Source organism: Aphelocoma coerulescens, chromosome 2, assembly GCF_041296385.1.
Source record: "Aphelocoma coerulescens isolate FSJ_1873_10779 chromosome 2, UR_Acoe_1.0, whole genome shotgun sequence".
Classification (NCBI taxonomy): domain Eukaryota; kingdom Metazoa; phylum Chordata; class Aves; order Passeriformes; family Corvidae; genus Aphelocoma; species Aphelocoma coerulescens.
In genome coordinates this window covers 157,779,484-157,790,928 of record NC_091015.1, presented here as the reverse complement: position 1 = coordinate 157,790,928, position 11,445 = coordinate 157,779,484, and positions in this window count along the sequence as shown.

Here is an 11,445-nt window from a genome sequence, read left to right as displayed (position 1 = left end):
CAGATACAGCCGACATCCACTCTGGTTCAGCACTCTTCATACAGCTCCCAAAGCCTGCACAGGGTTTCTGTGTGATATGATAATCCAGTGATTCTAGAGGAGTCGTCTTTCACGGTGACAAAAACTTTGCACATCTGGAAATTTAGTTTGGTCAAGTATTATGGAAGGACTGGTATACACAGTCTCCCCAAAACTGGACACAGCAGTTCCCTGAATCCAAAATGGAAGAAAAGCTCTGGTCTGCTTTTCAAGTGCTTTAGAAGACATAATAATCCTCCAAACCCTTAGTTGAGTTACGATTCTAGTGAAAAGGACTGGTCATTTTTATGAGATATAATTATCTCACAGTGTTCATCTGTTAAGCCTGCACTATGAAATACTCTATTGAAGGTAATCAATGTTTCACTGCCAGTGGATGTGAGACCAGGATTTCAGACACAGAATATCAATGGCAAGTTATGTGGCTTGAGAAGTGAGACAGCCAAAGATCTTTTACTTTCTCATTAATTCAGATGGGAATATGCACTGAATGCTGCATTTTAGTGAAAGCAAGTGCCTCATGGAGCATTTCAAACAAGGTGACTTTCACCTTAACAAAGGAAAGAAGAAGCAAGCTCATGACCAAGTGGGAATCTTTCTGTCAATTCAAAATCTTCAGAAAGTGAAACATGTCCAGTTTATTCTGTTCTAAGAGTGTTTTCACTGTTTACCAGATAGAAGAAGTAAAAAGTTTTAAATAGGAATTCTCAGATTATTGATTTAAATTGAATTTTGAGGTTACAGTTCAAGTTCAAAGAAACCATTTGTTGGGCCAGAAATTCACAAGCATGAAAAGTCCTACTCAGTCCCAGCCTGCAGATCTAACTTACTATAGCAGCTCTATTGAAAGCAGACTGTCACAAGGTGAAGAAAAAAAGTAAGAGTGATAGATGCAACAAAAGTCATGGATGCACAAAAGCCAGCACCAAAAATCAGAGGTGGACAAAAGCCACTTAAGCTAAAAGATCACATTTATCATTTTAACAAATGCTTGCAAATTGTGCCTAGATATATTTAGTTAGAAAGTAGAAGCCAGTTTCTGGTCTCAAAGGAGTAAATATGTTTATCAGCCTCCTCAATATGAAAATTGGGAATAAACTTAAGATGGCATTTATAAAGGTATAAATGGAATCAGGGACAGCTTCAGGTACACACAAACTATGCAGCTGCTAGTGTAGGTACTAGGGTGACCAGAGCAACAAAAAATTGATCAGACTCCCTAGACATCTCTATTTCAGAGCAGATTTGTGAGTCAAACTCAGGCAAACCTTCCATTTTTTGTAAGAAACAGCCCCATGACCCCTCCTGTCCCTCCTATCAGGGTGGGAGCAGCTGTGCCAGTGCCATCTCTGCACGAAGGAAGCAGGGCTGGACCATGGGCTGGAGGTGTTCCCACAGCCAGAGGCCTTGGCCTTGGACATGGTGTGGGATGGACACGGTGTAAGCGAGCAGTGCTGCGAGGTCATATTTAGGGACAGAGGCCATGTGCCATCTGTGTCTTCAGTGCTCAGGAATGGGGGTGTTACAGAGCAGCCATCAAAGTAAAAGCTGCCTGCACTAATGAGAAATGGGAACTGACTGTGGTGGTCTGCAGTTTTCTGTTTGGTTTTCAGTCCACATTCCTAACTTCAGTCCTCATCAAGTCAGTTCTGCCCTAGCCTCTTACATTATGAAAACTGATTTACATATCCAAACAAATGGCCTTCGATGGGAATATTCAGGCTGACAAAACATAATTCATGCTCATCCATTTTAGAGCTATCTTTGCATTAAAGAAAGATTAACAAACAAAACCAAGGAGATAAAGAAAGAAATGTCCTGGAACCACTGGGAATTTTGAGAAACTATTCAACCATCCATGTACATTCATGAAGAAGGGGTTGGAGGTATAGAGATTTCCCAGTTGACACGTTTCTCCACTTGTGAACATGCTGAAAGATCACTCATACGTTTTCAATGAAGTCACTGACAGTCAAGAATGCTGGAGGCAACAGCTGTTGGAGATTGATTTACCCCAAGGCTATTTAATCTCTCAGCCTCTCATAAGGATGCTTGCTAGGGGGGAAGGTAAAAAAGCACAACTAAAAATTGTATTGCTTTCAGCAGCTGTTGTTATTCCTGAAAGCCAAGAATGGGTCAAAAAATGTGATGAAAGTCTTGGATTGTTATCAGCTATAGGGGTGGCCAAAGCTTACTGCTTCCTTTGGGGGTAGGATTTCCTTTGTGGAATGAAATACAGTAAAATTGCTAACTCCAAGAGGGCTTAGTTGCCTGGGAGTTACCGTGAAGTGTATATATGCCTTGGAATTTCCAGAATTATAAGTATATTATGTCAGTGTGGAGTGATACAGGTCGTGAAAGGCGGCCCTTGTGTTCAGTAACAGAAGCTGGGACAATTGAGCAGCAAGAAAAGATAACATAAAACATTCATTAAAATGGTGGGAAAAAATTACTGAAAAGCAGAGTGCAGCTGCTGTACATGCCAGTTACTATTTCTGAATGGTCTCCTCCTGTGAAACTGAGTTCTTATTAAATCACATTGTCCAACCATGCATTAGACAAGTAAGACATTTGCCTACCTAGCTGAAAATGCAGCGCACACATGCATCTCCCAGCAGAGCTTCTTTTTGTAACCATGTGTTTTCTGAGGTTTGTTAGCAGAACTTTTGAAACAGGGACTGCACCTTCAGTGGAGAAGGAAATAAATTAGCATCTTTGGCTCACCAGGGATTTCGTTGCTGTGAACACATAGGATGCCTTGTGGCTTCTCAGATCCCACCCTTGGGCATAAAACTTCTGTCTGTTCCCTCCAGCAGTGCAAGCTGTTGAAGTGTTCCATCCTGGGTATTACCTGTCTACAGTCTGACAACCTTGCAAATCTTTCCAGCATATCACTCAGGATGTATCTACACCAGGGCTTTAGTTTGGATCAAGAAAATTTGCTTTTGAAGCAAATCTCACATTATCCCCACTTATGGTGTTTTGGTTCCCATCACGAATCTGTCTTGGAGACCATGAGCCAGATTCCTGTCAGACAAAATTGGAGTGGGACGTTTGCTTCAGGAGCATACCTCCTTGCACTGCACCACAAAGAGTATTGCAAGACCAGATTAAAGCTAGCTCAGAATGGAATAACTCTGAAAAGTGAATAATATGGACACTGGACCTTTAGTACCAGCTGTTTCATTATGCAGATTCACTCCTATCAGTCCACAAAGGTATCTGATATCCACATAGCCAGATAAATATAACAGATAATTAAAATCCTCTTCATAAAGGGGAAAAAAACACAAGAGAAAAAAACCAAGACAACATCATGTAGCAGAACAATGGATCTATGGATGTAAAAGACACAGTTATGCTGAAAATTAATATAATCTGAGAAGGATGAGTAGTTTTCATGCCATTGCTCTCTCAACTATAGAAGAGTTGTCAGGAATAACACAAATGGCAGCAAAGATAAAAGAATTCAAAAATGGAAACCTTTGGTTCTAATAGGCTTAAGTTTGCTTTAACTGTTCTTCAGGAGCTGAAAAAAAATGACAAAGCCACAGAAAAGGTCATAATGATGAAAACTAGGTAGTGTGCTCCTATGTCAGCAGTTAATTGTGCAGTGTATTTAGTCACACCACTGCAGCACAGACTATGGATGTCTGTATAGACTATATAGGACCTGTTTAGCACAGGGCCTTGGAATTATTATTTAGTCCTGTGAACTTGATTAATAAATTAATTTTATCCAACCTGTTTAAAATTTTTAGCTCTGAGAAAAAACTATAAAGGGCCATTTTTGGTGAGTGGTTTTGGTCTATTGGTAAGAAATAATCAAATTACTAAAAATTTCTGTCCTACATGTATTTAAAAGAAGAGAAAAGTAACTTTTTGTTGTTATTGAGAAGTTGTCTCTCTGCACAAAGTGGAAATTGGAAAAAGAAGAAATTCAGAAATTAGAGAAAAATTAATTGTGGATTCTGTCCATCAGAATCTAAAAATAGCTTTTCTGCTGATTACACCAAAGGTTGCTTCAAGCAGTTTTGTTACTAGTTTTCAGAACATTTGGTAGCTTCACAGTGGTATGACTAGATAGATATCCAACTCCTTTTTTATATCCACTTGCCACCAAGCTGACAGCAATTTTACACTAGTGATGGATACAGTTCCTGCAGCATGTTGACCTTCCTAAGCAAGAAGTGTCATGCAAAGATTATTCAATTTCCTAACTGCAGTTAAAAAAAAAAAAGAAAACCAACAAAAAACCCAACTAATGCAATCCCCTCCGCATTCCACCCCCCCCCCCCCTTCCCCCAAAAAAACCCCAAAGCCTAAAGCTTCTGAGCCAGAGACTAGATGGTAACTAGATGTAAAAATGGATTAATGAAAACATCTGACACTTGCATGAATTTACCCTCTGGCAATCTAACAACATACACCAGTACTTATCAAAACATCCACCAAAGTGCAGCCATTCCTGGTCCATGGATAACCCTTGTCCTTAGAGCATCACGGCACAGATGTCTGTGCTCTTTTTTTCAGTAATTGTAGGCACAAAGTGAAGCTTGCAGGGGCCTGACCAAGGCTCCTGCTGACCTCACTGGCTGTAGATCACAGCCTTTTCATGGGGCTGTCCCTCAGCAACTTAAAGATAAGGGATTTGTTCAATTCCAGCTCCAGTGTTTACAGAAGTATGATCCATCCAAAATCCATCCTCACACGTCTCCAGGATAATTTTATTTTTCCTGTGTATTTGAACATATCTTTCCACATCTTCTCTTGTAGACACCTGAAGAGATCCTGATGCATCTGCTTCCCCTGTCATCTTGCAACAGCAAGAAAGTAGGTTTATTTTCAGCCACCAGACAGATTTCTATGATACTTGAAAACAGTTTTGTTTTGTTTTTTATTTTGCTTTTGGTTTGTGGGGATTATTTTGGTTTTGGGGTTTTTTTGGTTTTTTTTTTGTTTGTTTGTTGGGTTTTTTTTTTAATTTTAGCCCAAATTTGTCATTTCTATTTGTTCAGGGAAGCATTTCTATTCCTCCTGAAGATACACTCTATAAATGCTCTGCAACACTGAGTATTCACAGACAAACCTTGCTTCAGGAAAGCTTTTGTGCTGCCTGCTCATGAAGCAGCAGCACCAGCACTGAAGGTATGAAGATGCTTCCTTCTGAGCTTGTTCCAAGCACAATCTGAGGTTATATTCACATCCCATACATGCTCTTCCAGAAGAAGTCTGTTCAAGCAGAGCAAGCAGAGGAGGAAAGAAGAAACTCTCAGTCCCTCAGCCTGGAGCCAACTGTGCAGATGTACCCTGGGCAGAGCCATGGCCATCCTGGCTGAGTCCTTCTCACCTCAGCCTTTGCAGACAAAATCACCTGTTCCTACAGGGCAGAGAAGGGGACAGGGATGGTTCCTATCAGGGCTCAGTGCAAAGGGAGCTGTAGCCAACAGAGCCCCTGACGTCTTGCTGTTGCAATGACACACTTGGCTCATGTCAGAAAGACAGATGTAGGCTTAGCAAAGGACCCATTTGCATTACGGAACATTTTAGTGTGTTTTTAACTTGGTAAGTTATAGTAATAGCTGATAACATTACAAATGAGTGAGTTAAAGATATTATAAATCAGATATCAAACATACTTCTCAGCCCTATTTGTTTCTCTCTTTAGACCAATTTCATAACATTTGGTTCTATAATACAACTGCCTCGATCAGTGCTGGAACGTGTAGAAAAATATAACTCAATTTCATGAAAGAGTCAGGATCAAGACAATCTGGCAGGTGTCTGATCATTTTAAAGCCTTCTCATATACAATCACCCTCCTACTGTAGATGGAAATCTTGGGGACAAGAGACAGTTGCTTCTGTCCTGTTCTTAGGTGTGAAAATCAGTAGAGGAATGTGAAAGACTTAGAACATGCCATCCCAGAGCAATAAGTCTCAGCTTGCAGAGGACACTCTAGTTAGGCAATGACAAATTCCTTCCTCTCGTTAGAGACTAGATCCTCAGTATCAGGAGCCTTGCCTGGAATGTGTCTTTGAGCTCCAAGGTCATTCTAATGATGGAAAAAAGAGATCTTGATGGTCTAAAGCAAAATCATGCGAAGCAGCTTTCTCACACCCACAGGCCTGTTGTGTAGGAAAGAGCAGCAGCCCACAAAGCTGTGATCTGTGTCTTACAGTGCATGGCAAGGTCAGCTCCTGGGGCAAGCACAGGGAGACAGATAAGAAATCACCCACACCATTTCAAAATCTGTATCCAGGCAAAACAGTTTTGTTTTCCACAAAATGGGCCAAAAAGAAAGGAGAACCTTTTGTGGCCCTTTCCACTGGTAAGGATACATTGGGTGATGGCAGAAAGCAAGGAAGCAAGTTCAGTTCCTGAGCTCTGTGATACTGCAGATCCTCAAGGTCAGTGGGACCAGCATGACAAAGGAGAACAAATACAGAAAGAGTAAAAGAAATATTTTGATCCCCCCAGCCTCATCACCCATGAATGACAGGAACATGGAAACTCAAAAAAATCACTGAAAATGGCTTTCATTTACCTGTCCAATCCTCTGCATCCAGAGACAATGGGGAGTTCAGAGCCACAAGGTACTACTATGACAAAAAGCAAGAGAAAAGACAGGAGGGAGGGTTAGTATTGGTCTTGAAGTAAAACATCATCCCTACAGAAAGCCATTAAAATAATTAACGATTCATAGGAAACGTTGAAGAGACTCTTGAAAACATTACTAGTTTTATACTCAGGCCAAAGAATACAAGTCAGCTGAATTTAGGAAAATTATCTTTACTTATTTGCATGTAAGTGCCTAATTAATTGCCTATTACAAAACTTAGACACTTGCTTCTAACACAAGAAGGTTTTGTTTTCATTGTTAATGACTGAACATCAGACTAGATAACCTAAACATTTCAGGGAAAACCTAAGTTCTGAAATGTTCCACTCATCTTCTGAGATGTCTTGGTCAAAAGAGGAAAATCCCAAATCTCTCAGCTTCCATATTAGATCACTTTTTAATGAGTGAAGCTTTTTGCTGGTGGAAAAAAAGAAAAAAAAAAAAAAAAAAAAAAAAAAAGGAAAAGAGCCACAGTAAATGTATATATAAGCAGAATGTGGAAACTTAAACAGGTGTGTATTCATTTATATAGTGTTACCTTCTTAGAATCAGCATGAGTCCCAGGCTGACTGCAATGCCCTTTAAAAAACATTGATCAGACTGTTGTGTGAAGGTAGTATGGAGGCTTTCTTCCAAAACACTTCCTCGTAAAAATGTCTTGAAGGAGAAATGAGTTAAAAAAAGCCTGTGTTTGTGTACCTGTGTCTGCCCATGTGATTTCAGACTGAAGGCAGGAAGGAATGCTCTGCCACACAGGGGAATCTCTGTGTGCCAGATTATTGCAAATGGGGTGAAAAATGATAAAAATTAGCATGATGCCTGGTCCTATATCTCAATTCCTCATGGAGCCTGGAGGCACAAACTATTCAGCAGCTGGGCTGGGAAAGAAAATTCCCCCTCCATGAAACATTACAGCACAGTTGAGCGCATTTACGGCTGCACAAAACTTTTCATGGCATCAGCTATTTTCTTTTGGGAAAGACAAAATACTTGAAAGCACAGCCCTGTTCTGCTGCTGCAATTTTCTAAAGAAATTTTCTCTTTAGCCTGAAAGAATAGTCAGTCATGAATATGCATGTGTATGTAGGCTCTGGGCAAGCCAGGAGAGCAGAGTGCCTTTCCCAGGGACCCTGCCTGCAGGATGTCCCAGAGGAGTTGCCCACTTCCAGTGCCCACCAGTTCAGCCTCCCAGTGGGTCTCGGCACAAGATGATGGCCTGTTGGAGGTGATCTGAACAAGTCTACTTAAGCACAGTGCATTGCCCTAAAGAATCAATTTGAACACTGTTTTAAGTTTGTTTCTACTCTCCACCACAAAAATCATGAGGAGACAACTGGATAAAAAGAAACAAAATGCAGGAAGATGTAACATCTGGAGAGCAGGAGTGAGGGCTGTCTTGATTGATTGCTGTGATTTCTTTATCACTTCTGAAGTTATGTTGTCTATGTGGGATGTGGTAGAATAGAAATATATTATGTAATATATATATATATTCAAATATGTGGTAATGTAGAAATGGAGTTATTTGTTTTTCGCCTTTCCTTATCCTGAGGTCAGAGTGATTCCAGAGCTTCTGGATAACAAGAAGGCAGTCCTCTGCCAGGCCTGTGTTGGGACCATAAATGCTACAGCCCCTTGCATGTTCAACAGAGAATCAAAGAATATCCAAGCACATTTATACAGAAAGAGTGCATCAGGGAAAAGCAGGCATCATGGGGGTCAGAAGGGGAACAAGCACCTTTCCAACATGATGTGAACTCTAGGGGTTTTCCAGTGTGCACAAGATCTTAGAAGTGTGTCAGAAAACTGAGTTTGTCATGTTCTTCCTCACCCTAATGTGACTTGGCTCGGGAATCAGTAGTTTATAGGGTTTGTTTTACTACCATAGCATCACCCTAGCTCAAATCCATTTATTGTGAAGCCACAAAATCCCATCCTGAAGCAGGAGTTGTATGTAAGATTAGGATGGGGAATTGGTGAGAAGGAGATTTTCAGCTTTTGCTTTGTTTAGTATTTTTTTTTTTTTTTGTTAAACACAGTCTCTGAGTTTGGTTACACATCTCAGATGCCATTAAAAGTTGCAAGTACCTAACATTTGTATAAAATAGGTTCCTGATATGCCTCACCATACTGTTTCAAATTTTGGAAGCTGGTTTTGAGCCTACATTTTTAAAACACCTCCTTGAACTGGCCTCCACGTTCTAAGATCCACATCTCAGCCCTTTTTCTATCGTAACACCAGAGTCACTTGTGCAGAAACAAACTCCAAAGGGCTTCTTCTGAGATTCCTAGCCCTAAAGTGAGCCAGCCCATGGATGCCAGTTGGCCAAAGAAAATGCTATCTGCATCTGCATATGAACAACACAACAGATACTTCTTCCCATTGTAAAGTCCATGGGATTTACAAGACGTGGAATGGAACATTACATGACTGAACAGTTCTGATATTTTTATATTCAGCATACTTTTTTCTCTCAGAGTGGAATCCACAAAATTAGAAAAAGTGCAGCCACCGTGCTCCCAGGAATAAGTAAACCTGAGATACCGGAAAAGAGTTTATCTTATTTGCTTCAGAAGGAATGCTTCAAGATGCTAACTGATAGGTATCATCCTCCTGTCTGAAATCAACTGACATGTCCATTACCAATGTCTGTTTGGGTAGAGAAAAGTACTGGAAAAGGTGGAAGGTTAGAAATGCAGCAAAACAGAGAACTCAGCCTGCCTGACAAGTTGGACAAGTGACTACTTCTAGAGTTTTGTTACCTTTGAGAGGAAAAAAAACTCTGTCTAGAAATGAACCCTTTTTGTGAGCACAAGGACCATGCAGCTAGGTTATCTTTCCATCTTTCAATAATATTAATATTAAACCAGCCTCATTGTGGGGGTTTTTTGGTTTTGTTTTTTTTTTTTCAGGGGAGGGGTTTCCTAGGTACAGCATATTAATTTAGGAGACTAAGAGTTTGAAGTCACAGTGCTGGACTCATCACATGATATGGGACTTTCAATATGCCAACATTTCAATTCCCACTTTTTAATCTTGACAGGTAAATGGTATAATACATGGAAATATTTAGATGTTTACTCTGTGCCTTGGAAGATGTTTAGGCATTTGAATTAACCTGAGTTTCAGCAATGTAGTTCTGCTGAAGACAAGTTTTGGGTTTTTTTGGTAGTGTCTAGACAAGAGAACGGAGATGTCAGATTCACAGTCCAGACCTACCAACTCAAACTCTTTGTTCAGGAATTCTTTTTGTTTGCTTGTTTTCAGTTACTACTCAGATCTCAGAGCTTTCCAGACCCATGCAAGGGGGACCCTATCCCTTGTAAGTGTTTTTGACTTGAATGCTGTCCAGACACCTGAGTGTAGACTGCAGTTTTGAGATGTCTGTCCTCCAGCCACAGAATCCTTAGTAACAATTTTCCTTAGCAATGTTTTTGACAACTATTACTGTACTGTAAAACTGATGTAGAAGAAATACTCAAAACATTTTCTGATATTGATGGTTTCATATTTCTTCCAAATAAGCAGCTTCAGAGATGCTAAAAGCAGGATTCATGAGACTGGAGGTGTTTCCAGTGTAAGCATCTACGTTTATGTTCACTGCCTAAGCAGCTTCTAGTCAGTGGTGAGTTACTTGGTACTACTTAGGGAGTACTTTCAAAGTAAAATGCATTCTCACATCTGGTCCAGTGAATCACATCCTAAATACAGTTGACTTTATTGACTGGATCTCTACTGAATTTCAGAGCAGCTCAGACACCTTATCCACACACATATGCATTGTAGACAACTAAAATTAGCAGATATAAATCCCACCTTAGTGTCTCACTTCCATTAATACAAAATAGAAAGGATGCTTTCTAGATAAAACTTTTTTTATACTCAAGGGTAAAGCTTGGCATTTGGATTCTTGTTATTAAAATCTAAAATGTAAATTTTCATCATTCCTTGCACTCAGATACATTTAACTCATTACCAAAACTATTGGATCCCATACTTATATTTTGTCTCCTCTACGTTTTTGATTGCAGCTTTAAGAGGAAATCTGGTCCTTCCCTGAAGAGATATTTTTCAGCACTACGAATCAGCTGGGATTAACCAAAGTTCTTTGGACTTTTTGAGAGATGCTCATGCAAGTGCTGGTTCTCTTTCTTCTTCTGTTTTCAAAGAAGTTGGCACTGCTTTATCTCGCATACCCACAAGAAGGAAAGCAAGGGAAAAACTCCCAAACACTGTGATATGTTCCCCCCTTCAAAGAATACTAATGTCAACATCACACTTTGATCCTCACAGGCAGCCAGAAGTGTTTCAGAAATATCTTGTTATTCAAATATTTAAGAACTTACAGTGAAGATCCACAGCAGGAAACATAATTTAGAGGTTGTAGAACTCTGTTCTATAATAAAACATACTGCTGTCCTTATACTTAGCTGCACCAGATTTTGCTCTCAAAGCAAAGTCAAAGGACCTCTCACCCTGGTATAAAACTGGGATAACCCTGCCAAACTGAACAGAATTAAAAGCCTGTGAAATAGAGTAAATCACAGCCACAGCAACTCATTTAATTTTAGCAGAGCTGCTCCAGGTTCCCAGCAGTCTAACTAATTGCTTGGCCTTGTTCCACTTTCCCTAAAGACTGAAGCATACATTTTTTTTCTATTAAATATTAACAGGAGCCTATGTATCACTTGTCAGAAGATGCTTAGCAAACTGAACATCCTTCAGCAGCCCCTCTGCAGCCCACTCCAAACTTCAGCTCTAGGCTTTGTCCTAATCCCAATTG